This window comes from Rhipicephalus sanguineus, chromosome 7 (assembly GCF_013339695.2).
Source record: "Rhipicephalus sanguineus isolate Rsan-2018 chromosome 7, BIME_Rsan_1.4, whole genome shotgun sequence".
NCBI lineage: Eukaryota > Metazoa > Arthropoda > Arachnida > Ixodida > Ixodidae > Rhipicephalus > Rhipicephalus sanguineus.
In genome coordinates this window covers 151979077-152004591 of record NC_051182.1, presented here as the reverse complement: position 1 = coordinate 152004591, position 25515 = coordinate 151979077, and the positions used below count along the sequence as shown (strand labels likewise).

The 25515-nt window shown below is 47.5% G+C and overlaps 1 protein-coding gene across 2 annotated transcripts in view; it reads right to left on the bottom strand.

Annotated features, from left to right (window-relative positions):
* Nucleotides 1–25515, bottom strand: part of LOC119400263 (transmembrane protein 114) — a 157275-nt gene that overhangs the window by 41626 nt on the left and 90134 nt on the right. The window lies entirely within an intron of this gene.

Sequence of the window (25515 nt, the reverse complement as noted above, 5' to 3'; positions counted from 1 at the left end):
ATTCCAAACAATAAAACTATGGAAATCGAGCCTTGTAAGACACGGATCAGACGTGTCAAACGAGACGTTCAGTCTTTATACGAAGCGTTCGACGCGCCACCCGTGCGAGCTCGTGGCGTGACATCCGGGTGACAAGTGCTCTCGCCTGTCAGAGTTGCCAGCCGTCGTGTAAAGACGAAAGAACTCGAACCTGTCAGTTTTGCGCCTTATACGAGCAAGTGCGTGATGTTGTTCGCGAGAATTGTCAAGGAGATTTCGCGAGACTGCTCTCGAGATCGATGGAAATCCGCCCGTAGACGCCGCGTGCGAACTCAACGCTGTTATAGCGTTCCGGAATAACAGTCTCTGTCATTGATGGTAGTGACGTAACATCACACGCTGATATCGCACTCACGTGTTGATGTGTTACACAGCTCGTTAACGCTAATGATGTTATGGGAGGCAAAGTTAGGTTGATGTGTTACTTACAAATCCTTTACAGGGCTGCTCTCTTAATTTAGCCTGTGCCGTCATCGTAGTAGTAGTAGTATTAGTAGTAGTAGAAGGCGTCACGCAGGTCACGTGACCAGAGTGGGCAGTCAATGAAAAAATAAATAAAACGAAATAAATTTCCTTGGCAAAGCGGGGTTCGAACCCGGGCCCTCACGGTCGGAAGGCAAGTGTCATACATGACAACTGGGATTTACACCAAGGCTTGTAGAAACTGCCCGTATTTCAGATCTATAGCGTCGAATTAACGACACCACGTGATCTCGCTAGCCAATCACATACACCAGCACGCTTACGGCTTCGCTGTCAGGCGGTTATCACGATTTAAAACTGGCTGATTTTTTTTTTTTTTTTTTTAGCAAGAACTTCATAGGAAACGAACCAGTTTTGGGGTGAGTGCCAAAAAAAGCAGATTCCAAGCTAAAATATGGAAGAAGAAAACACCTTTATATGAGGTAAGGTAGAACACTCGAACTATCGTATAAAACAGTAATCAAGTCGAAACATACACTGCGGCACGAATTCATTAAAAAGTAGTAATAAAATTGTGCAGTTCGTGTTAGTATTTAATACACGGTATATTATATGCATAGTAGATCTTCAACTACTCATATCTACCATGAATGGAGATTGTTTCTGATAAAGTCACTCTGTGTAGGTTTTTGTGCACTAAACATCCGTCATCATCCTGCTCCCCCCCCCCCCCCAAGTATTTACTTCCGCCCCTATCCACTAAAAGCGGATGTCCGAAAAAAAAAATAAAGCAAACGTTTTTCCAAGCATAGTAAACCCTAGCTTCCTCTTGTCGTACTGTAAGTATCTGTACATACGTAGTCTGCGTACTATACAGCGCGCCTCGCTTCCTTCTTGCAACACGCTATATGTATATTCGTTACTCGTGCGATATCGGCGTGCGCATTGGGCGCTACTGCCTATGCTCATTTCCAACGAGTATATATATATATATATATCGAAATGTCGAGGATATGTGGTGTTGCGCACACTTTCCGCGCATCGACAGGTCTGCAGCTTCGACGTATATACGTTCGCGGCTGACAAGGAAGGAAGCATGCTGCTGCAGCCCGAAACGACGCGGGTGACCCGGTTTTTCGAGCAATCACTCACTGGTGGAGCACACAGATATAGCACGCGCCGAGTCTAAATACGAGCCAACGGTAGCCAAGCTCCACCCTTCAGTGGCCGCTGTAGAGATGAAGTGCGCGCAGCGAACGTGTCGTAATAAATGTCACTGTGGAGTGAGCTGTAACGAAATAATGGGTGCACTCCCAGATATATAATATCTGGGAGTGCACCCATTATACATGGAAAGGGTGGAAAAGTATGCATGGAAAGTACATGACGAGTATACATGTAAGAGCATCAGATCATGTGGAAAGCAATCAATGTGGACGAAAAGACAGCTTGCCGCCGGCAGGGACCGAACCTGCAACCTTCGGATGACGCGTCTGATACTCCTTTAAATTGGGCTACGGCGGCGGTCATACTCCCGTCCACTTTAATTTGTTCAAATTTACATCGTAATTACCACAATAGAGTTAAAGAGATTACAAATGACGTCCCCTATAATCTTCCTTGGATTGATTGTCTGTTGGTTTTCATTAAGGATGCGCCCAACAAAGAAAAACGAGCGCTTAAATTCCTCATGTTTGGGCGCTTTTCGTCCACACACACACACACACACACACACACACACACACACACACACACACACACACACACACACACATATATATATATATATATATATATATATATATATATATATATATATATATATATATATATCCACGCTAGCAGGGCCCGGGCGCCCCGCAAGTGTGGTCCCTGCATGCCGCGGGGTGAAAGCCTTTCGCTGCGAATAATCCTGCATCCTCGACACAAGGAACGCGCGCTTTTATTGCGGTCGTATAATGCAGTAGACCGTCTTCTTCCCGCATACGTGTTGTTCCTCCATTCGCAGTCTCGAGGAAGATGATGAAGAGAGATGAGTACTCCATAAAGGAACCGAGGTACATGGGACCAAGCGAAGCATGCGCCCGCATCCGCGAACTCTGCTTATATTATAGCTCAATGGAGGTATACCACTGCCCGTAGTGTACTATCAGCTTCACTGGCTCGCAACGATGACAGTTTCTTGGGTATACCGCAGCCATTTGGCAAGGAAAGGGGGGGGGGGTTACTCTTTGTGCTTTTCTTTTATTGCGCCTACGTTCCCTCTACTCTGAACGTTCGCTTTCTTTTCCGTACCGTTGCTGTACGTTCCGTTCCTGTATGCAGCTTGGACGCAAGCAAGCGAACACGAAAGAACTACAAAAGAAAAAAACTGGGCGAAGCTTGCACTAAGCCGCGCAAGGCTTGAAACAGCGAAACGGGACGATTCTGCAGACTAATCTGGTTGCTTCTAGGTTGCTTATTCTAGGCCTTAGCTAGGTTGTGCAGGTTGTTTCTGGGTTGCTTCTAGGTCGTTCCTAGGCTTTAGCTAGGTGATGCTAGGTTGTTTCTACGTTGATTCTCAGCGCAGAGGGGTTCGAGTTAAACCACACACAGTCACAGACACGACACGATTGTTTGAACTCCAGAGACAGAGACTCGCGCTGAAACCAAGCGTTCGCATCTCTCATAGATCTACGGGCACGTCGTCGTTGGCTATAGGCCTTCCGTCGCTTCGGGGTCTTCTCGCAGCCGCCGTTGCCTTTCCCGCTACCTATAGTATTCTCTCGTACGTACTCGGTGTCTTCGGCTGGCGGGCGTCGCTTCGCAGCCATTTGTTGGGCTAACCTTTGCCTTCATTTTTTAGTAGACCAGTGGGGAGCAGTGTGATTTACCAAATTTCTGTGGCACATACCCGTTAGAATGATGATGGTTTTCTGCGATCGACTCCCACGGAACGATTTGCTAAACAGCTGTCGCTGTTAAAAAGGTCTCACAGGATCCCTCGTGCACTCGTGTGCTATAACTCGAAGGCGAAAGTCATCATCTTTTTCTTTTTCTTGTCAGTCGATTGCATTGATCATACCGCCCCCGAAAGCTTTCCGCACCTAGCCTGGTTTTGCACTGCCTCCAGGATCGGAGGAATAGCAAAGCTGTCTACATGTCACGTGCCTCCGGGATCGGCCCACCTACGTGACCAAGCGACGATGTCATGCGCTGGCGTCAACATTTGACGTCGGTACAGCGTCATGACGGCGTAACAAATTTTGGCGATCTGTAACGCCAAGATGACGTCAAGTGGTGGCGTCATCACATGATGGTGATTTCTTTCTGCATCACTCGAGTTCAAGCCGACGGTCACTTGTGTTTGTCGAGGCATCTAAGGCTTTCGCCTTGAAATATCACAGTGTCCCTTTAGGCAACGCTATACAGGCGAAAGCCTGTGCTGCGAGGCACTCTGAATTAACATTAATTACTCTTGATTTACTTTAATGAACATTGATTCACTGCTGATTTACTTCGATGTGTGTTGATTCAAGTTACCTTCTGAACTTGACCATTATTAACAATGGGCGGATAATGCGGCAAAATGAACACGTTATTAACGGTTACTACTTTTTTACAACCTTTAATTTACTCCATGTAGTTCATAACGACTTGGGCAGTGATAGTCACTACTGTTGCAGTTACTAACTCCAATTACTAACAGGGTATTAACATACGCGTCAATTAAGCACATACTACCCGAAATTAGCAAGTACTCTTACCTCTTTTTAAAGTTTATTCTGTTATTCACTTCAGTTATAACTTTGATGTACTCTGAACTCGCTTTAATGAAATTATAAACACTGTAATTCACATAATCTGTTCACTTGAACGTCGCGTGACACTTTTTCAACTGTTGGCGTTGACGCCGACGCCGCCGGTTTTTTCGACTCACGAGATACATAAGGCGTTGGCCTTAAAAGGGAAACAGAACGGACTCCGGACTCATGATAGATACGAGGAAGTGTCACAAAACGTTGATCCAAGGCTTTGGGCTTGAAAAGAAAAGATAACGGGGCGCAGCTTTCTGTTGTTCTCGGTCAGAATGCATAGAATACGCGCCGAGGAATGTGAAAGATGAGAATATAGATGGCGTAAAACTGCATAGCAAGCCTCGAAGCGAGGAAAAATAGAAAGAAAATGGCGCATTAGACCGGGAAGTATAGTGTAGAGTAAAGATATAGAAAAGAAAAAAAAAATTGGTACGCCGTTAGCCTGTCATCAGGTGAGATGCTTGCTAGAGACATCAGATCCACGCGTGAGTTTTTTGTAAGCGCGGCCAGCGTGAGGAAAAAAACCCTCCCCCCACCCTGCTTCCACTTTTTGTGTGTATGAGTGCGAGTATGTGTTGATGAAGGTTTTTCTTTTTAGCAAAACGGAGTAGCCTTTCCCAATTTTTGTCTGGGAGTGTGTGTGTTCATGTCTTTTCTTTTTCCTTTTTTAAGAAAATGGAGATACAGCTCTGTGTAGCCGTGTGCGGACGAAGTTGTCTTCTTCTTCAGGGTTAACTACGAAAAAAAAAGTAAAGAGGAGGAAGCCGTCAAATATAAAATAAAAACTAGAAAAAGAGCGAAGAAAGGAATTCCTTCTCGAAGCCGGCCGCGCTCTCGAATGCCTCGGTTGACCGTGAGGTACAGAATGTACCGCATTCACTCCTACAAAACCCGCACCAAGCTCTGTTTCAATGTTTAAGTATTCGTTAAATAAACAAAAACAAGAAGAGGTTCTCCCCAGCGGTTGGATATTCTCTAATGATTATTATTAGATATATTAAGTTAGAGGAAAGGCCATTCGCCGTTACTGCAAACACAAAACTCTTTTCGGAAAGGCTATAATCAGTAAATAGTGAAGCGTACGAAACGGTACAAAGTGGTTTTCAATAAGTCGTACAATCGGCATTGAGTAAATAGTGTAATGTGTAAAACTGACCGGTGCTCGAGTCCGCTTCGGTGGCACAGTGTTTATGGTGCTCGGCTGCTGACCCGAAGGTCGCGGGTTCGATCCGGGCCGCGCGGCGGTCGCATTTCGACGGAGGCGAAACGCTATAGAGGCCCGTCTATTGCGCGGTGTCAGTATACATGCTGAAAAAAAACCCACGTGGTCAACATTTCCGGAGCCCTCCACTACGGAGTGCCTCATAGTCATATCGTGATTTTGGCGCGCGAAACCCCAGATATAATTAGAGGGAAAAGCCTTCGATGCCTCATCAAACTCGAAAATTGACCGTCGGCGTCAACACGAGTGACGCAAAAAATAATCACGTAATGATGTCATCATGACGTCACAGATCGCCAGATTTTGTGACGGCACTACGACGCCGTCATGACTTCACTATGGCGTCACCTAACGTGACGTCACACGATGACGTCATCACATGAAATCGTCGCTTGGTCAAAGGTGGACTAATCACGGAGGCAGTGCAAAGCCAGGTACTGCCTCCGTGATTACTGCCTCCGTGAGCCAGGAAGTTTGCAATGCCCCCGATCCTTGAGGCAATGCAACCGCACTTTAGGCACAGAAAGCTTTCGGGTGTGGGCGTGGGAGGATCAACAAATCGACTTATAAGAAAAAGAAGACGACGACAGCTTTCACCTTTGAGTCGTCTTAGGTGAATGCATAGGGACCCTGTGAGTTTTTTTTTTTTTTTTTTTTTATCTAACGTCATAGTAGATCCATAGGCATTTACATTTAGGAATACTTGTATACTTAGTTGATTCTTTTTTTTTTTCTGTGAACGATACTAAAACAGAATCGTTTGATTCCAAAATTGCTTTCTCTTTGTGCAAAATATATTCTGAATGTATATTATGTAGGAAGAAGCCTGCTTTTAAAATGTAAAACATTTGTGTGTATGTATGCCGAAGTAAGCATGTTCTGTATGTATAAATCTTTTTGAATGTATATGTATGAAAAAAAATGAATATGATAGCATGTAAAACCAAGTAGTATCTCATACTAGTGAAATGTGTATAATATGTGTACAATATGTCACTTATTTGTATATGTGTATGTTACTGATGTGTAAATGTGCATAATATATGGCACTGATGCAGGCTGTATCAGGAGGTCGAGACCTCGCCAGGCTATTTAGCCTTTAGTCTTTGCCTCCCGCAGGGAAAAGTTGTATTTTTTTCCTGCAAATAAACAGTGTTCAATGTTCATAGTGTATTCATTAGCTATGTGGCTAGAGGTTTTGCTTTCGGAGTGTTAGCTCACAATATGTGTCCTTTTTTTCCCATGCTGGTCGAAAAGCAGTCCAAAGGAAACCCGGCGTACTTCCTATTAAATGTATCGCACCAAACCAAAATAAACTGGCTGTTCTTACACGAGCACATGCGGTATCTCTGTACTTTATTTCCCCGAAAAGGGCTCTCTGAGCACGTCGTTTCGTGAGCGGCGTTTCTTGCCACGCCGTACGTAGTACAGTCGCTTGCGGCGGTTGCGTACACCGCCGAAGCGAGCGAAGCGCCCCCTGGTGGACTTGGTCGTCGGCTCGCCAGGAATCGGGGTGACCTTGTTTGACGGCCGCCTCTCGCTGCAACGGCGGCCGCTATAAGACACGGCAACACACCCCGCGCGTAGATGTGTGCAGTGAAGCGAAAGGTTGCGCGTCTTATCACGTAAACCCCTTTTAATGAAGACGCCTATCTCGTTATCTCGTTGTTTTTCACGTGTGGTGGCTGCAATTAGAACAAGTTTGATGGTGACGGCGTCGTCTCTCATACAAGCTCGTTGTGACGTCATTAATTCTGACGTCACAGCGACTGCGAGGCCTCAGCGTAACTCCCTGCCCCCATGCGCCTAGTGACTACTAGTTATTCAGGGGGGGGGGGGGGGTTCAACCCCTCCCCCCCCTTCCTTAGAAAAAATGTCTGGCAACACCCCTGCTACGAGCCAGTATTGCGCCGATGACACAAACCAAAGACATTGGAAACGAAACTACGTGCGTTACTTAGCCCTAAATTGATGCGTTTCATTTCGTGAGCACTGTAAACGCGATGCCGTGAACGCCACGGAGTGAGTCAGACCGACCGCGAAAGAATTAACCAACCCCTTGAGGGCAGGTTCGGTGGCCAGCCGGCTGGCTGCACTTCGCGTTGCGTGTATTGCAGCGAGCCAATTTATTGAGAAGCGAGCCGTTGGAGCCGTGATTGCGTGCAAGGACGGAGCACAATTCCTGCTTGCGTCTTAATCCCGCACTGCGATTACTTCGCTACAACAAGGAACGATGTTTAGCGTATAGATAGATGGCTTGCAATGGCGTCGCTGAAACAGCCATTCTGGAGCACCAACATGGTGGGACGAGAACTTCGTGACGTCACGTTAGTGTTATCTGTACATTGTATGCTGGTTTCTTCGTTACGAATGCGCAGAGGCCCAATAACCTTCCAGCGGCGTCGTTATCACACTGGAGCGGGTTAATCGCCGCGTGATTATACTGCCTTGACGTCATCTAAGCCGCCATGTTGGAGCCATCTTGTGCATTCGTGACGTCACGTGCAAGCTATCAATAGTACTAGCGAGATTTAGCAAAAAAAAACGCAATATTAAAGGGGAGCCTGCAACACTTTTCCAAGTAATCGTCTAACGGCTTCATTAAAATAGCTTACTGCCTCATGAATCGACTGTCGCAAAAATGTTTAGAATCCGTCGAGTACGAGCGGAGTTGCGTGGATTTGCCGCACGCTTCAAGCGCTTTCCCTCTCCTTTCGTACTAGCGAGCGCGCTGAAAGCTACGCAGGGAGGGTGATGGCGAGTGGGCAAGAAGATGCGTCCCTTCGTCAGCGCGCGTCATGACCTTGAGAACTTTCTTTTCATTTTTTCTTCGAAACGGGGGCGTGGCTCCCTTTCAGTGTGATCGCGGGCACGTGGCGGCATCCCTCGGCGGCCACGGTAATTACGCAGCTCGCCATGCTGAAATCAGCCAGCGGCCGTGGACTTAGGTATGTGGCGCTACTTGGGTTTAAATGGCATCCTGGGTATACTTGGGTACATGGCATCATTTGTTGAGGGAAGAGGGAGCAATTTCTAGTTGACTTTGAGAATTCATTGTAAATTCCAGGCCGCGTGCTGCGCCGTAATGTTTGGCTCGCGTGTTCTCAAGAGCCTCGACTACCGGTCGGCAGCGCTATCTAACCATGTTGAAAAAGTGTTGCACATGTCCCTTGAAGGCGAAAGCGGCGTTACCATGAGTGCTTGAAAAAATAAATCATCGCGCGAGGACGGCACCACACTACGTCATCATACCGTCACAGATCGCCAAGATTTCTGACTTCATCACACGCCATCGTCGCTTGGTCATAGGTGGGCCGATCACGGAGGCAGTGCAAAACCAGATGAGGTGCGGAAAGTTTGCAATGTCTCCGATCCTGGAGGCAGTGCAAAACCACGTTAGGTGCAGAAAGCTTGTGACGTCGCAATGCCGCCGTAGTGACTTCACGATGATGTCACAAATTCTGGCGATCTGTGACGTTACGGTGACGGCATCATGTGATGATTTTTTCGCATCACTCATGTTGACGCCGCCGACGGTCAATTTTCACGTTTGATGAGGCATATAAGGCTTTCGCCTCAATAAATACATCGACTTAGAGTAAGATTGCTTTGAGTCGTCTTAAGCCAATGCATAAGGGGACCTGGAGTCTTTATTGGGGGTTCTCGAATCATGAAGCATTCTCAGCGCGGAGCTTGCCGAAGTTCATCAGCCGATTACAGATTTATTTTATATCCGCCTAAAACATCAGCAAGTGTCAGATAAAGGTCATACGCAGGGATTAAACTTCTTGCAACGTACCTCGGTAAAAACAGAATCGATTAGTAAAGAGACGCAAGGGGTTAAAGAAGTCAACTGACGCAGCTGTCACATTCCTGAAGGGCGCGTAAAGTTGTATCTCGAAGATGTCGCGCATGAAGAATTGGTTTCCAATTCAAGTCGAACCATATATGTAACGCTCGAACCGTCTGTGATAATAATTTTTTCTAAACACAACTCAATCCTGATTAGCCAGTCGGGAGAGCTTCCCACAGTAACACGGTACTCTTAATTGTCAGCAAATTTTTAGGTGCGAACGACCTTATCACTTATGCGCTGTGGCTGTCGGCGTGTCCTGTCGTGGTAGCCTGTCACGGTAGCTAATAAGACGGCGCGTTCGCTCAGGAAAAGCTGGCGAGAACGCGCGCTCGCCCGCGAGAGACAACGCCACGTGCGCTTCTCTGAGTAGCAAACAAGAGGGCGCGTTGGCTCGGGAAAAGCCCTGCTTCTGCGATGGGCGCTGGAGCAGCGCCCGCTAGGTGGCGTTGGCTGGACGCTGTCAATAGAGTTACTGTATATGCTACCTTTAGGTAGCAGAGTTGCGCACCTGTCTTCCAAACGCCGCTAGCAACCATGCATTGCAAGGAAGCTCACGCTCGGGGCAGTTTGAGAGGACAGCGTCCTCTAATTGCTAGAGTTACCGCGCAACGATACACTTGAGGTAGGGGTGTGGGAATGGTAAAATTTTAAAACCGAATCGAACAAGATGACAACGAATCGAATAGGAATACAAATTGAATATTATTCGAATAGCATTCCAATAGCAAGGTAGCCATTTTCAAGACAGCTCTAGAATTCAACAATACTTTCTTTGGAACAAGTAGTCGCAAACATTGCCAAAGGAAGATTACAATTAACATTAACCGACAAAAAAATGCCACAGTTATGGAAACTGAGGCAAGCTCGTATAAGCAGTGACAGCCTATGAGATATTTTGTAACGGTACATTGAAATGCAGCGGTTACTTCAGAATTCAAGGCGGTACTTTGTCACCACCTTTTAAATAAAACTGAGGCATTAACGTTAAACAATGTTTGATGACCCATTATCATAAATCTCACGATGAGCATCGCAGATTGAGGACACCCTCGCTTCGGCGAAACTAGGGTTTTGAATAAAAAAATGCCAGGCCTGCGCTGAAACCGCAGCTCAGTCACAGCGAAAGCTGGAAGAGCGGCGTTTCTAGAGCCCGTTAAGCTCTCTTGGGGCTACAATACAAGTAGAATAGAAAGGTACCCGCTACGCCATAAATCACAATTTTTGTGAAGTTGGGAAGCACCTACTAAGCCATTATTCGTCATTCTGCGGAGAAGCGAGGCACCAGCTACACGTCTTTAAGGCATTATGTGCACTTTGTTGACGCGACGACTGATGACGATGAAGAATTATGGCTCAGCCCTTTGTAATGGGTTGGAATCTTTAAATGGCCCACCAGTTAAGTAATTTGCATTGGGTGACGTCCGGTCGCTATTTCTCTCTCCCGTCATGCTGTATAACATACGTTGTCATGGGAGAGAGACGGGGGGGGGGGGGGGGCGAAGAACTTTACTGAGACCCCGAGAAAATGGATCATGCACTTATGGGCTTCCTTGGCAACCAATACAAGTGCACTTGCGAGGAACCCACTACGCTATAAATCATTGTAATTTCACTGACACCCCGAGGAAGTGGATCATGCGCTTATGGGCTTCCTTGGCAACCAATACAAGTGCACTTGCGAGGAACCCACTACGCTATAAATCATTGTAATTTTTGAGAAGTAGAGCAGCAGGCACTGTGCCATTTTTCGTCATTCTACGGAGAGCGTTGGTACCTGCTAAACGCATGTAAGGCATTATGCGCACTTTGTTGATGCTGTGCCTGATGACGATGAAGAATTATGGCAGAGCCCTTTGTAATGGGTTGGAAGCATTCAACAACCTACTCGTTGCGCAATTCGCATTGTGTGACGCCTGGTTACAGAATTCGCGTTGTGCGACGCTTGGTGCTTATTTCACTCTTCTACCACGCTATATTGCATATGCTAATGTGGTTCCTTCCCGACATGAAGCCTGTATAGGACCTTTTTGCAAAGCAGTTTCAAGCACCGGCATGGCTCAGAGGTTGAATACTGGGCTCCCACGCAGATGGCCCAGGTTCGAACCTCGTTCCATCCTGGAATTTTTTCTTATTTAGTTTTTTTTCTTATTTCGAGCGATACTGGTTACGGACACCGGCGGCGGCGGCGGCGGCGGACAACTACGGCACCAAAAAGACTGACCGAACTGAGCCTCAAGTAAGGGAGAAAATCACAGCATATCCACGGAGTGAATGATGATGAGTGGGCGAAGCTGCGGAGGTTCATCGGTAAACCGTGAATCTTCCGTGAATTCTGCCCAGTACATCATCACCGACGTGAGATCGGGCGCGTTTATACTAAAGGTTCGATGAGTTATGACGACTTGCAGCTCACTTTAATTTTACATGTACGCTGTGAATTTTCATTGTTTAGAAAACCATTGCTTTAGAAAACACCTTGCGTCTTTCGTTAAGCAGCTGGCGTCTTTTTCGTTTTGCTTTAGAAACATCTGGCGTTCTTTCGTTTTGTTTTTACAAAACATCTGGCGTCTTTCGTTGGTTTATTTCATCAATCAACGGCGTTTTGAACAAAATTTTTATTGTTTAATCACGCACAGGAGAAATCTCACCAGGCACTACCTTGGAGGTAAACAATGGCTGCTAATGGGAATGAGAGACAGAAGAAGTCGGCTTTTAGCTAACACTTACACTTCTACAGAGACAGAAGAATTCGGCTTTTAGTTAACGCGCACGCTGCGAATTTTTTATTGTTCAACAACGCACAGGAGAAATCTCCCACCGGCACCACCTTGGAGGTCAAAGGGTAAGACTTGTTACTCACTACTACGAGCACGACGAGGGACGAACGGGTGCCGCCTTAAGGAGCTTCGCCCCTAAAACGGCCGGTGAAATGATCTCATAACAGCTTTCGCTGTAAAACACATTTATCTGTGTTTAGTAAGCATCGGTAGTCTCATAGAAGATTGGCCTGCATGTATCTTGGCAATCCTATAATTAAAATCAGAAAAGTGCTCCCTCGGTGTTCCAATGAGGTTTTTCCTTCAGTGCTGATTATTCGTAAAGTATTCTAAAAATATTCGGATTTTGGAATACGTGCTGTTCGACTCGAGTGCCTGATATCACATTCAAATACCGAATCTAATTGAACAGTATTCGATTCGTTATTCGAGATTTTCGAATATTCGCACATCCCTAACTTAAGGCTTTTGCCTTAATGCACGAAAGGAATAGAAACGAAAAAAAATGTGTCGTAGCTATATATTTCACGAAGTACACATTAACCTCGTTATAACGAACACTGATACAGCGAATTATCGGTTATAGCGCACTAAATAGGAATTTTGATCGGTCACGCTTCATTTCAGTGACATTTATTCTTCTTATAACGAAACCTAAAAGGCGAGAGCTGCCGTGATATCGGCTATAACGAAGAAATATTTGGTTCAAGCGAGACTCAAAACTCTAAAAGTAGCATAAAAAGCAAAATAAATACTGGAAGACAATTCACAACCACATTTACAAAGAAATGTGGTTATGAATTGCTGCGAAAAGCCACCAGACGAAGATCGCATCCTTCTTCAAATAGATGTGAACACAAGCCTGTTTTGTCAAACGAATTTTGTTCTGTTGTAACTTCAACTTCATGTGTACCGGTCTGTTTAGTTTAAATTGCCGCAAGGATACAGGTAAGGATTACCTCGTTTATAGTGGATATGAAGCCTATAATAACGCGTTCTTGTACCTGGGATTCTTGCGCGAGCCAGATTGTCGATCTGTGAGCGCCCATTTCTATCTCTACTGTTACAACAAATATCGTATATAACGAACTAATTGATGGTCACGACGCTAGTTTGTTACAGCGAGGTTCTACTGCATTATCAAAATAATCGCTTATAATGAGCACCTTCTTTGCTACACGCGAATTTTCGTTGCGGTTGAATAAAGTTCCTGTGCCCCCGATTCCAACGCATAATTTTATCGACCTCGTGGATGTTTAAGCAACCGGTTCTTCTCTCAATATCGCTACAGATAAACGACGAAAGGCGCACAAACGAACACAAATATGAAGACTACCGGGCCGGAAGGCCATGCAAGGAATGCCTAAAAAAAAAATAACTCGTTCCACTAATTACGGAGCCAGCCTGTAACACTGGACTTGGCGGAACCGGGACTGCATTCCCCCCATTAGCGCGGGGAAAATATTTCGATCGACGAACGGTCACGTACTTCGCGCAAGCCGGTGCTGCCTTACACTGTGCTCCGCCAGGGGTCGTCTCAATCGCTAACACTGCCATTGCGCGCTGTTTGTAGTACCGTTATGACGGTGAGGGGGGGGGGGTGTTTGAATCGACGTCATAGGCTTAGTGGAAGCACCTCGGGCCATCGTTAACGAGGGTTGTGTACGGAGCAGTCCTCGTCGGCTACATCTATCAGCGTTGGCTATAAACGACTCTGCTCGCGATACCAACGTGATTGCGTTTGCATCGCGACTTCGAGTTCGCGAGCTACGTCCAGCGCTCCCACTTAAGAAGCCGTGCTCTCCGAAGCACTGTGCCTGTTTACGAACAAGCGCAGAGCAGACGACTAAGAACAGACGAACAAGACCAGACGACTAAAAGCAGACGACTAAATGTCTAAGATGGTTAACAGAAGACGACCAAGAACAGACGACAGAAGTTCGCACTGCTACGCACGATAAATGCTTTTGCTATGTAGTTGGTGTGCCATGCTATAAATATGCTTACAGCACATGGTTAATCATTAATATGTTATTTATTTCCCAGAAAACAACAGATTCTGGAGAGGTTCATTGGCTATAAACTGTTATGAGCAGCTTGGCTAGGCCAAAGAACCCTTTACAAGACAGCTATATGATTATGACAAAATTTTACGAGGGATGATACCACAAATACGAGTCCGTATGCTTAGATGGAAGCGCCTTGGGCTATCGTTAATGAGCGTTGTGTACGGAAGGAGTCCTCGGCTGCATCTATTAACGTTCGCTATAAACGACTCTCGCGATGTCGGCGCGACTGCATTTGCATCGCTGTTTCGAGTTCGCGAGAGGCGTCCAGCGCTCTCCGCTTATGGAAGTCCTGCCTCTCCGAGGCGCTGTCTTTTTGTTTACGACTAACAGACGACTAACAGCAGACGACAGAAGGTCACACTTCCAGGCCCGATAACTGTCCTCTGCTGTATAGTTAACGCGTCGTCCTAAATATGCTTACAGTACATCGCTAAGCGCAGACAGAGACAACAAACAACACTGACCTCCAACGAGGACAAGTTTTCTAGAGAGAAGTGTGAAATACATATATGATGGCCGCACGAACCTAGACGTATAGAGGAACTAGTAAACGTAAATGATACAAGCAGTGATGATTTTGACCTAATTTTTGCTGTGCGAACAGACATGTGAAATACAGCCCATACAATGGAGTCTGTGAAAGCTATAGTGCTTGGAAGACAGCGCCTGATAGTCATGGAAAACCACAGTGAGCTAGAGTGCAGATTAAAGAAAAGAATGCCACAAAAGATAAGCTCACTAATGATAAGGCCCTGTTCATAAGAGTGGCGTATATGTCTGGTGTCGTAGGAAGGTTTATTTAAAGATACAACCCAAATCATTCTTTTTCTATTTAGTGCCCTCTTGAAGAAACAGACATTATAACACCGAGGCAAGGCGTCTGGAATACGTCTTCTGCAGCTTATCTGATGTTGTAGAAGGGTAATTTCGAGATATTATTCAAATTATATTTTCCCTTTAGCGCCCCCTTTAAGACGAGATAACGCACCGAGGCACGCAGGACCTCTAGCATGCGTCTAGAACACGTCTTCTAGCTTATCTGACGTTGTGGAAGGGTAATTTCGAGATGCAGTAGAAATTATCATCTCTTTAGTGCCTCTTCGCAAATGTGAAAAGAGAATACTGCACAGAGGCACGCAAGACGTCTAGAACACGTCTTGAATACGTCTTCTCGCTAATCTGACGTTGTACAAGGGCGATTTCGAGACGCAGTAGAAATGATCGTCTCTGTAGAGCCCCTTTTAAACAAAGGATACTGCACCGAGGCACGCAAGACGTCTAGAATACGTCTAGAAGACGTCTGGAAACCGCTTCGTCGACAGATTATCCCCATGGCCCGTCTCACGGAGGTCCGTGCGCGTACCCGTATAATAGCGGAGTCGAGCAATAGAGCTCGAAAACAGGGCCGAAGCTAGCCAACCGCGTCCCGCTGCTTTTCTAGAGAGAAGTAGGCGATTAGGCAGCTTGGCTCGGCTCGATACACTTACGCGGCCGATTCGGTCACGAACGAGGCTTCAACGACCGTGCACGCATGCGTGAGCGTAACACAGACAACGGGAGGCGGCTACCCCCCCCCCCCTTTTCCCCGCCCTCTCTACAACACACTAAGGCGTCATCTATTCACTGCCTTGACCGACGGACGCCTCGCGTGTAGCAGTACTCATCCACGCTCCTTGTAAACTGGTACGAGATGTGCCTGCCCGTAGCGTGAGGGAGGGACGGAGTTGAGTCTGTAACAGCCGCCGGGAGCGCTGCCTGTGTCTTTCGAGAGACGATTTGTACAATGAGGTCAGCATCCGATATCGTGATGGGGTATCGATCGGCCTACCGTATACGTCTATTATAATGGCAGGCCTGTCTTTCTAACGCTGCGTTATGGCTGAAGCGAGCGGCGTTTGGGAGGTATTTAGGGAGCTTTCAGCGTGTGCGTACATACAACGCGCATGTAGTAGCCCTTTGCGACACGCATTATGATAGACCGTCTGTAAATGCGTGAAATTTACGTCGTTTCATTTCACTGTTCTGGACGCACAATTTGGGTGTCAGTACAATCGAATGAGAAGGAAAAGAAGATGGATTTCGCCTTAGGAGTCGTCTTAGGCAAATGCGTAAGGGACAGTGTGACCTTAAACAGACACCACAATTTGTGACAAAAGAGAGAGAGAGAGTAAGTTATGGGCTATAGTTCCTCTGACGCGAGGGCCGTCAGAGTGTACCAATGCTTCCTCGCAAAGTACTTATGCATATCCGATCCAATCGCAGCAGCGAAAACTCACAGGGTCCTTTAAGCATTCACCTAAGATGACTCGAAGGCGAAAGCCATCTTCTTTTTTCTTTTCAGTCGATGTATTGTTCTCCACCCCACCCCCCCTTCGACCGCTATATCACCTAGTTTTGTACTGCCTCCGTGGTCATCAGCCCACCTTTGACCAAGCGAAGATGTCATGTGATGACGTCCTCATATGACGTCATGTTACGCGACGCCATGATGAAGTCATATGGGGACGTCATCACGTGACGATCTTTTGCATCACTCTTGTTGACGCCGCAGCCGACGGTCAATTTTCGCGCTTGGTTACAGAAAGCTCGATGAGGCATGTAAGGCTTTCGGCTTAATATCGACTGGTCTGCCGAAAATCCGCAGCCGTCCGCAACCACCGGCTGTTCGTACGCTCATTTGCCACGGCCCTGTTTCCATTTTTAGCCATGCCATATCACCGCTGGCTGTATGCATCCATCAATCATACGCAACAAGCTCAGGTGTTCGGTGCCGACATACTTCTGGACCACCGCCGCAGCGGAAATGCTTTCTGTTTCCGGGTACGCATCTCGCGGTCGTTCACAGACTCCCCACGTTTTTACACGCTCAGTTATGTACGGAAGTACAGAAGATGACGCAATACAGCGTAGTGCGCTATACTGGGAGATTCGCTGTAGAGGTTGGAGCTCATTTCCTTGCGTTGACGTGCAAAACACGTCAGGTCGGGAGACATGAGACGTGCGTGTGTGTGTATGTGTGTAACGGGATCCACGGAGGTTGCCCGGATGTAGTCACCATACTCATACTCACCCCCCCCCCCCCCCCCCGCTCCTCCGCGGCGCCTGAAATACACTTGAAGTTCATAAGAAAGGGAATTTTTTAAAGGGTTCTTTGTTAGACAGAACCAAATGAATCCAAATAAAAATAAAAATTAAGCCAATAAAAATCCTAGGGTATATTATTTTTTGTTTTTAACTGTAACGTTATAATTATGACAGATATTGAATGGAATAAGAGCGGACGAAAAAAAAGCACTACTTCCGTCGGTGGAATCTGAAGAGAGAGAGAGAGAGAGAAGAGGAAAGGCAGGGAGGTTAACCAGAAGAACGTCCGGTTTGCTACCCTGCACTGGGGATAAGGGAACGGGGAATAGAAAGAGATAGAGAGAGAAGGAGAGCACTGCACGTGCAAAGGGGTACAATCAGTCACTGAGGCAGAGGCTGACCTACATTACATCAGCGCTCTGATATTCCATTGGGGAATCGCGGCCTTTGAGAGGGCCGTGGGCGAGCCGTTGTGATTACTGCAGCGCTGAAAACACTGGATCGAGAACCTCCAGCATTTGCAGGGCAGCTCGGGCAGTCGGAGTGTTCAGCTTATTCAAAAGCATGAATATGGTGTTCAGAAGAGAGCGAAGCATCGCAGCAATGTCCTTCTCTTTCTCGGGCAAGTCGTGGGGAACCAGCGCTGTCGTTGACTCAGTCTGTGTCTGCTGCGACCATTGGAGTCGCGGTGTATGGTGCCGTGGCTTTGGCTGTGGCTGTGGTTCTGGCTGTGACTCTGGATGCAGCTTTGGCAATGGCGGCCATGCTTCAGTGTCCATGTGCTCTGGTGTGGTCTTGTCCTCAGAAGTCGACTCGGGCGTGTCTAGCCTAGGAAGCAGAGGATGAGGTGTCACCTGTGAACTGCGCTTCACAGAGTTCCTTGAACCTCTACGGCGTCGGGAGCGTCGCTTTGTGACGACAGCAACAGCTTCCCGACGAGACGAGCGGTCTCGCACCATCTGTTTAAAGGGACACTAAAGGCAAATAACAATTTATGTCAGAGTGAAAGCCCAATGTATGACAACTTCTAAAACGGCAATATTATCAACAGCAGTGCCCTACTTACCGAGAAATTAAGCTAAATGTATCACATGATGAGCGCCACGAGTGGGACATTTTCGAAGTGATCCCGATGACGTAGGGAAGTCGGCCTACAATAAATCACTAGTAATCAAACTAGCAGCAGTAAAAAAAGAACATTCCGAGCATCAAAAGACGTAATAAAATGCTGTTTGTTCGTTTCCGCTTGATTCATGGAAAACAAAACCTCCGTGGCGTTGCCATGGGGAACGGCGCGCGTGGATCAAAGGTTCCGTTTTCGCCGAACTGTGCCTCGCCCGTCTCAGTGGTAGTTTCGGGATCGCGTACTGCCGTGCGTGTTTTGCGCGCTCGTGAAAGTCGCTCTGACAGAAAGTTCGACAAAATGCCGCATGCGTGTGATATTGCCGGATGCCCGAATGGTGCACAACGCCAGTGCTGCAGCAAGGAAACCGGTGTGTCTTTTCACTAGGTGCCGCGGAATGAACTCTTACGCTCGAAGTGGCTTAGTGTCATGCCATTGCGCCGGTGTGCTAAACAGTCTGCGTGTGTGCTCGCTGCACTTTCGTACTGAGGATTACGAGACCAACCGCAACTTGGTGACGGCTTTGAATGTGCCCATCCGAGCAAGTCTTTGCCGCAGCGCCGTTGTTGCTACTGTGGGTCCCGCTACTTCCGCTCGGCTGCTACTAGTGTCGGCGGCCGCGCAGCAAAAGCGGGCAACGTTGGGCACGGCAGCAGTGACGTATGAGAGTCGTATTTTCAGGCGGGAGATTTGAAGCGCGCTAACGCGATGCGGACCACTAAAAACGTGATTTTATTTCAAAATAAGCACTTCCTTGGCACAAAAGCAACGCTACGAGGTTTCTGGATCGCTATTTCAGCAATCAACGTCGACTTAATATTTGCCTTTAGTGTCCCTTTAAGGATTTCGTTTTCCTTCTGTTTCTTGGGGCACTCATTTGACGAAGCGTCATGGGACCCGAGGCAATTGCGGCACTTGAGGACCGTGGCATCACAGGAGTCTGCAGCGTGTGGTTCGGCGCAGCGCGAGCAAATGATCGTGCTCTGACACACGGCGCTCGCGTGTCCAAACCTCATACATTTGCGGCATTGGAGTGGCCTTGGGATGAACGGTCGTACAGGATGCCGAAAGTGGCCTACCTTGACATGGTTCAACCATGTCCAGCAGTGAAGGCAGAAATATTAAGAAACTAGTGGATCGGTAGTCACAAGCGTTCTGTTGGTTGGTTGGTTGGACCTTGTCAACCGTGGAATCTGAACCTTTGAATTGACGCACATGAACTTGAAGTTCATCTGCCCTGCAGCGCCACTGCACGGCATGTGGGCAAACTAAACAAATCCGAAAGCACACTTGGCTCAAAGTCAAGTAATGCGCCATAGGCAACCAGCTTGCCGATTGCATCCCATAGCATCGACTCCCACAATGCGTGGGATCTGCCGCAATTCTTTTGCTTGTACATATATACAGTTTTAGATATTCACAAGCCGTTCTGAAACGGAGCGTGACCACCCGAATGCTGAGCGGGGCATTAGTTTGCATAATATATACACCGACACTTCCATATATGGCCCCGTATTCCATATACGGCTCTGTGTTCCATATATGGCTTTATGTTGTGTAGCACCAATACAAGATCGCAGCTCCAAATCGGCAGTGAGACTTGTGACCTTGACCCCTCGCGAGCCTCACGAGGTATACAGGTAACTTGCTAAAAAAAACTCGTGTTTCTTGACGTGTTATTATGTATCGCCGCACGTTCCAACTCCACTGTCAAGCATGGGCTCTTTTCTCCGGACGTTGTTGACCTACAAACTATAGACAAACAAAAAAACACGTGACCTGCGATCGATTTAAGCGCACACAACAGGGGTCCATGACGACCACCCCCCCCCTACCCCCCGCGTGCCCCCCAAGAAACACCTTACAGCATTCGGGTCGCAAAAGAGTTGCTCCACTTTTTTTTCTTTACTTTTCTTTCGAAAGCGTGTCTTTTCTCAACCACCCACTTCGCGACCGAAGTGAAGGTCATTTTTTTTTCCTCCGCGACCTTTAAAAGCGAGAAATAAAAATAATAAAAGCGGTTCCGACCGCGAGAAGCTCGGGGAGGGGATAGCACAGCACGACCACGCGGCATGCCAACCAAGCAACCAACCGGTCATCGTTCCATCGAGCAATGCGGCGGCGACGGAGGAGGCGTAGCTAGGCCTACTTTTCCACGGTTTCGTTTCCCGCCGCCGCAATCCACAACAAGACCGCCCCCGCCACTCCACCGAGCGCGAACAGCCCGCACGTTCAGTTCGGGGCCCAGCTTCTACGGTACACTTATGTATGTATGAACAGCCGTTGCGTATTTCCTCGTTTCTCTCTGTTTCGTTTCAAACTGAAATGAGAAACATACTGCGCACACCCACTTCACGCAGCGCATCCTGGCGTCACGGTCACGAACTTCTCGAGGCTAGTGCACGCAACGCCGGCGGCGGCTGTAATGGACCGGCCTTGCAGTTACAGCATCACAGTGGGCTCCGCATATCGGCGTCGTCTGCATAATCATCGCAGTAGCAGACGACCGAGAGAAGTTGCAGACGTGTTTATACGGGCAGACGACCGACAGAAAAGCAGCAGACGACACGCTTCTGTTTCCTTTTGCAACGCGTGTATGTGGGTGTATTGAAAGCGCTGACGCGGAACGATCACGTTTTTGGCTTCTGGCGCACAGTGACATAGATTTTGGAGAGGTGTTCGCTTAACTAGTACTCGTGGTTAGGCTATTATAATAGTTTCGCGTGTTGCGATGGCCCAGGGAGAGGCGCGCCGCAGTTATCGTGACTGCATGTGCTGCGTCCTAGCGGCCAACGGCACTGGCGGTTATGAACAGCGAAGTAATATTCGCCGTTGCTAGGCCGAATGTACGGGCCCGTTCAATCCTATATAACCCATATCTCGCACAGTTAAGACGGTCAGTGTTTCGTCGTTAAAGCAGCTTGCTAAACTACTTTCCCGTTACACCGTAGGCTTAACGGCAGACACACATTCGAAGCATCGACACCATTGTCCAGTTGCAAAAAGACCTTCAGGCGAATGCTTTCCAAATGGCATTCCCTGGTGAGAACGTTTAAGTACATAGCGTGGCTTTGCTTATGGCTGTATGACAACGAAATTGTGCCTACATAGCATCGCTTCGGTCGCTCACAGAGACCAACACAAAGCCATTATACAGTCGAGCCAATGTTGCCAGAGGGCATAGCTCTCTTTTCTAGTGTACACTGTGGTTAGGCTAACCTAACTTACAGAACCGGTTTGCGTATACGCAGCATATTGCATACCTTGAAGCTGCCACAAGGATTTATAATCGATATTCATCGGTCTTACCTTCAAGACAACAAAACAATTCAGGGGACTTAATAAGCTACACAATTCTATTTTAAATGCGGACTAAAGATTTTTGTCGAGCTTAATATTGCGTTATGCAGCCTAACAATGCCAAGCATAGGTAATAATCATTAAAATTATTGATAAGTGTCACTTAAGAAGGCGGCTTGTTTCAGTAATTACAAATACAGGTCATTCGGCTCACCACCGAATAGTTTTAGAAGCGGTGAGGCTTGTATCGCTCGCTGACGTTATCCGATGTTCCCGCATTCTGAAAACGCTATTATTTCGCCTGCCGTTGGAAGTAAACGGCATACATTGCCATTTGTGTAGAAAGCTCAAAACTGTTATTTTGAAAACATGCTGCACTTTTTTCCAATCTGGCTCCTTCGAAAATCAAGCGATCGAAACACGACCGTGCTATGTACACAACACTAAGCTAGAGCTGTGTATTGGCAGTACGGAGTGCTACGGCTGTACCCATACGATAAAAAAAGGCGGCCCACGGCGAACTTATACAAAGGATAGTTGTTCACGGGATTTTTTTGTTCTTTCTTTTGTCTCCCCTTAATTGCTTGTTCGTGTTGCCGCATACACGCCTTATGCAATTAGAGCACTCGATAAAACCCCTCGAAGGTCGCGACGTGATCTGGAATACCTAAGCACGAAGATAGTGTTCAGAACGGTGAGAGACGCTTGAGCTCCTTGGGAGGGCGTGCGCAGGCCGTCTCGGCTATTAAATCCGTGCAGTGCCGCGGAGGCAGCAAGTGTAGTACTACGCGACAGAAAATAGTACAGAGCTTAAACACCATGAGGTGCGCAAGCCAAGTGACGGACAAAGCTTAAACTTCAAATTGTGTTGTCACTCGGTGAAAAAGCATTGCTACAAACCTACATATGTCGAGCTTTGAAGCAACGTTTTCTTGTTGCTTGTAGATAGCACGACCGATGTCCCTGTCCATGCAACGTGCGAAGCAGTGTCGTCTGCTCATTCTTCGTAACAAGCAGGAGTAGAACGTCAGTACACTTGTTTATTTCGACTGAACAAGAGAAACACGGTGAAGTGTCGTCTGCTTAGGACAAGCCGGGTTGACTACCGCACATCTGCTTGTACTTGTTGACAGCAGAAGTACAAGCACTATGGTCGTACAACATGCACTGCAGTGTTGTCTGCTTCTTCTTACAGACTTCTTACAGGCAAAAGCAGAAGTGGAACGCAACTGCAATGTTCATTTCGAATGCACAAGAGTAGCACGGTGCAATGTCGGTCTGCTTAGGACAAGCCTATTGACTCCCATGTCTGCATGTACTTGCTGACAACAGAAGTACAAGCACTACAGTCATAAAACATGCAATGCAACGTCGTCTGCTCTTCCTTTTCTCAACAGCCTAAGGAACGCTAGTGCACTTGTTAACTTGTCTCGGTCGCACTAGACAAATACGGTGCAATGTCGTCTGCTCGACACGTGTACCTGTGCTCGTTGAAAGCAGAAGAAAAAAAAAAAAAAACCCTAAGGTTAAAGTGTATTGCGCTAGCGTCATGCAATATGAAACAGCGTCGGTCTGCTTCTCTTCCTCACCAGCAGAAGTGAAAACGCGAGTACACCGTCGTCTGCAACTTATTTCGACTGCAGAAAAAGGAACACGATGCACTGTATCGTCTGCTTACAACAAGCCACGTATGCATCCTCGACAGCAGACGATAACCCGAGCGCGCGCATGCGCAACAACACCGCGCATCTGCATAACACCGAGCCGTAAGAGACTCGGTGAAAGCACCACCCATCCCTGCATTCCACCATACTGCACGAAATTAAAACGAGATTTAGGGCGGGTAATTAGGGAGCCATCGCTGTTATACTGTGCGGGGGAGCCTCTCATGTGCAAATGTTGCCTCTTAAAAATGTGGGCGAGCGCGGAGGGTTTGGCCGCATCGCAAGGATCCTGAGCGAAGCGTATAAGGGAAAGGTGGATGGGTGGAGTCGTTACAGCCTGTGAAGGAACGACGCTTATAAGCGGGCAGGCGCGCTCACTCCATCGGCTCCGAGCGAGGTATATGCATTACGCTAGAGGAAATAGAGGAGAGTACACGCGGATGCTTTTTTGGAGGTCGTAGGCGTCACGCCTCCTTGAGAGGAGGGGGCGCTGCTTCTATATACGATATACGCGTCTAGATGGAACGAACGCGTGCGCAGAGAAGCGCCCTTGAGGAAAGACAGGGCTGCGCGTTCGCGCGAGTAAACGTCGACTAGAAAGAAGTGCGGAGAAGCCGTCTGAGATTCGTGGTCGATACGGGCGACGCCATCTTGAAACTGTCCGTTGTTATAGTCTGCTAAGTCGGAGGCAACACGAGTCTGTTTGAACAGGACAGCTGTCTGTGACGTCGTCGTCGCCGTCATAGTAGTAGTAGCAGTTGTAGTAGTAGGTGTCACGCAGGCTAGGCGACTCAGAGGGAGGCCATGAATAAAGAAATAAATAGAACGAAATCATCATGATGAAGCTAGTAATTATAGTAATCATAAGACTTTTTTGTACGAAGCTATCATCATCCTCACCATTACAGCTTCGCTGTGCGGCGGTGTTTTCACGGCGTGAAACTGGCTGAAGTTTTCTTTTCTTTTTTTCTTCTTTTTTTTCGGCTGCGAAGATTGTATACGACGTTGTTAGTAAAGCGGGCAAGCGCGAACGTCTCAGAGTTGGAAAAGCGCCAGAATACAGTCGGCGACATTGTACTGATACTTCCATGTTCGGTTACTCCTTTTTTACTCCCTGTGCCGCAAGCACGGACTAGGCAAATCCATGTACTATACCCATCATTCCCATGGTGGCTGAACGATCGCAACGCCACAATTCCCTGGAGTAGACAGAGAGAAGGAAAGCATTTAAAGACAAGCTGGAGATGTTAGCCTGGCTATTCGTCTCACATGCTACTCCAGCTGCAGGGTGATAATTATGATATATACACTGATAAACACATAACAGTGCATACAGTCACACACACACACACCAGGGGCGTAGCCGGGGGGGGGGGGGCGGTTGGGGGGTTCAAACCCCCTCCCCCCGAAATGTTTCAGTCTTGCTCGCGTATATATACACGCGCACATACAAACGCACGCACGAACATACATAAAGTATGGCTGAACCCCCCCCCCCCCCGAAAAATATTTCTGGCTACGCCCCTGACACAACACACACACACGCACAGAAGCACCGCACGCACACACACAGATTACACTATTTACAAAGTTTTCTTCAGGCTCGTGGTCCGCAAGAACGTCAACGGCGCTTTCGTGGCGCGTAACGCACAGGCGGTGCTTTGCCATGGACCCAGAATATGCCGCAGTTCTAAGCACGAGTCCCGTTGAAGTGTGTAATGCCGCCTTCAGAGACTGTCTCTCTCATGCGTATCGCCTGCAGTCACACAGAACACGTTGCAGGTCTTCTGCGACGTTACACTGAATGCGTAATGGTAAGTTAGTTTATTCTTGCCCTTAAAGTAGTTGGTATAGGTGACGTTTCATCTGACTTCTACACGCCGCGAAAAGATGAAACATGCCTACCTCGAGTACAGATATTGCAGGAAACTCTGTGGCTCCACCACGTATGAGGCAGTCGAAAAATTCCTTTTTTTTTTTCGTCATTAGCGCAAGAATGCAAAAAGAAACAACGACCCCTTACGACGGGGCGGGTCCGTTTGCGTATGCTCTTTACGGCAGCCGAAAGAACAAAAAAAAAAAGGAAAAAAGAAAGAACCGGCGCGTGACCGACCGATTCTCGCCTCGCTGCGAAGGTCGACGGCTCGAGTACTGCTACGCG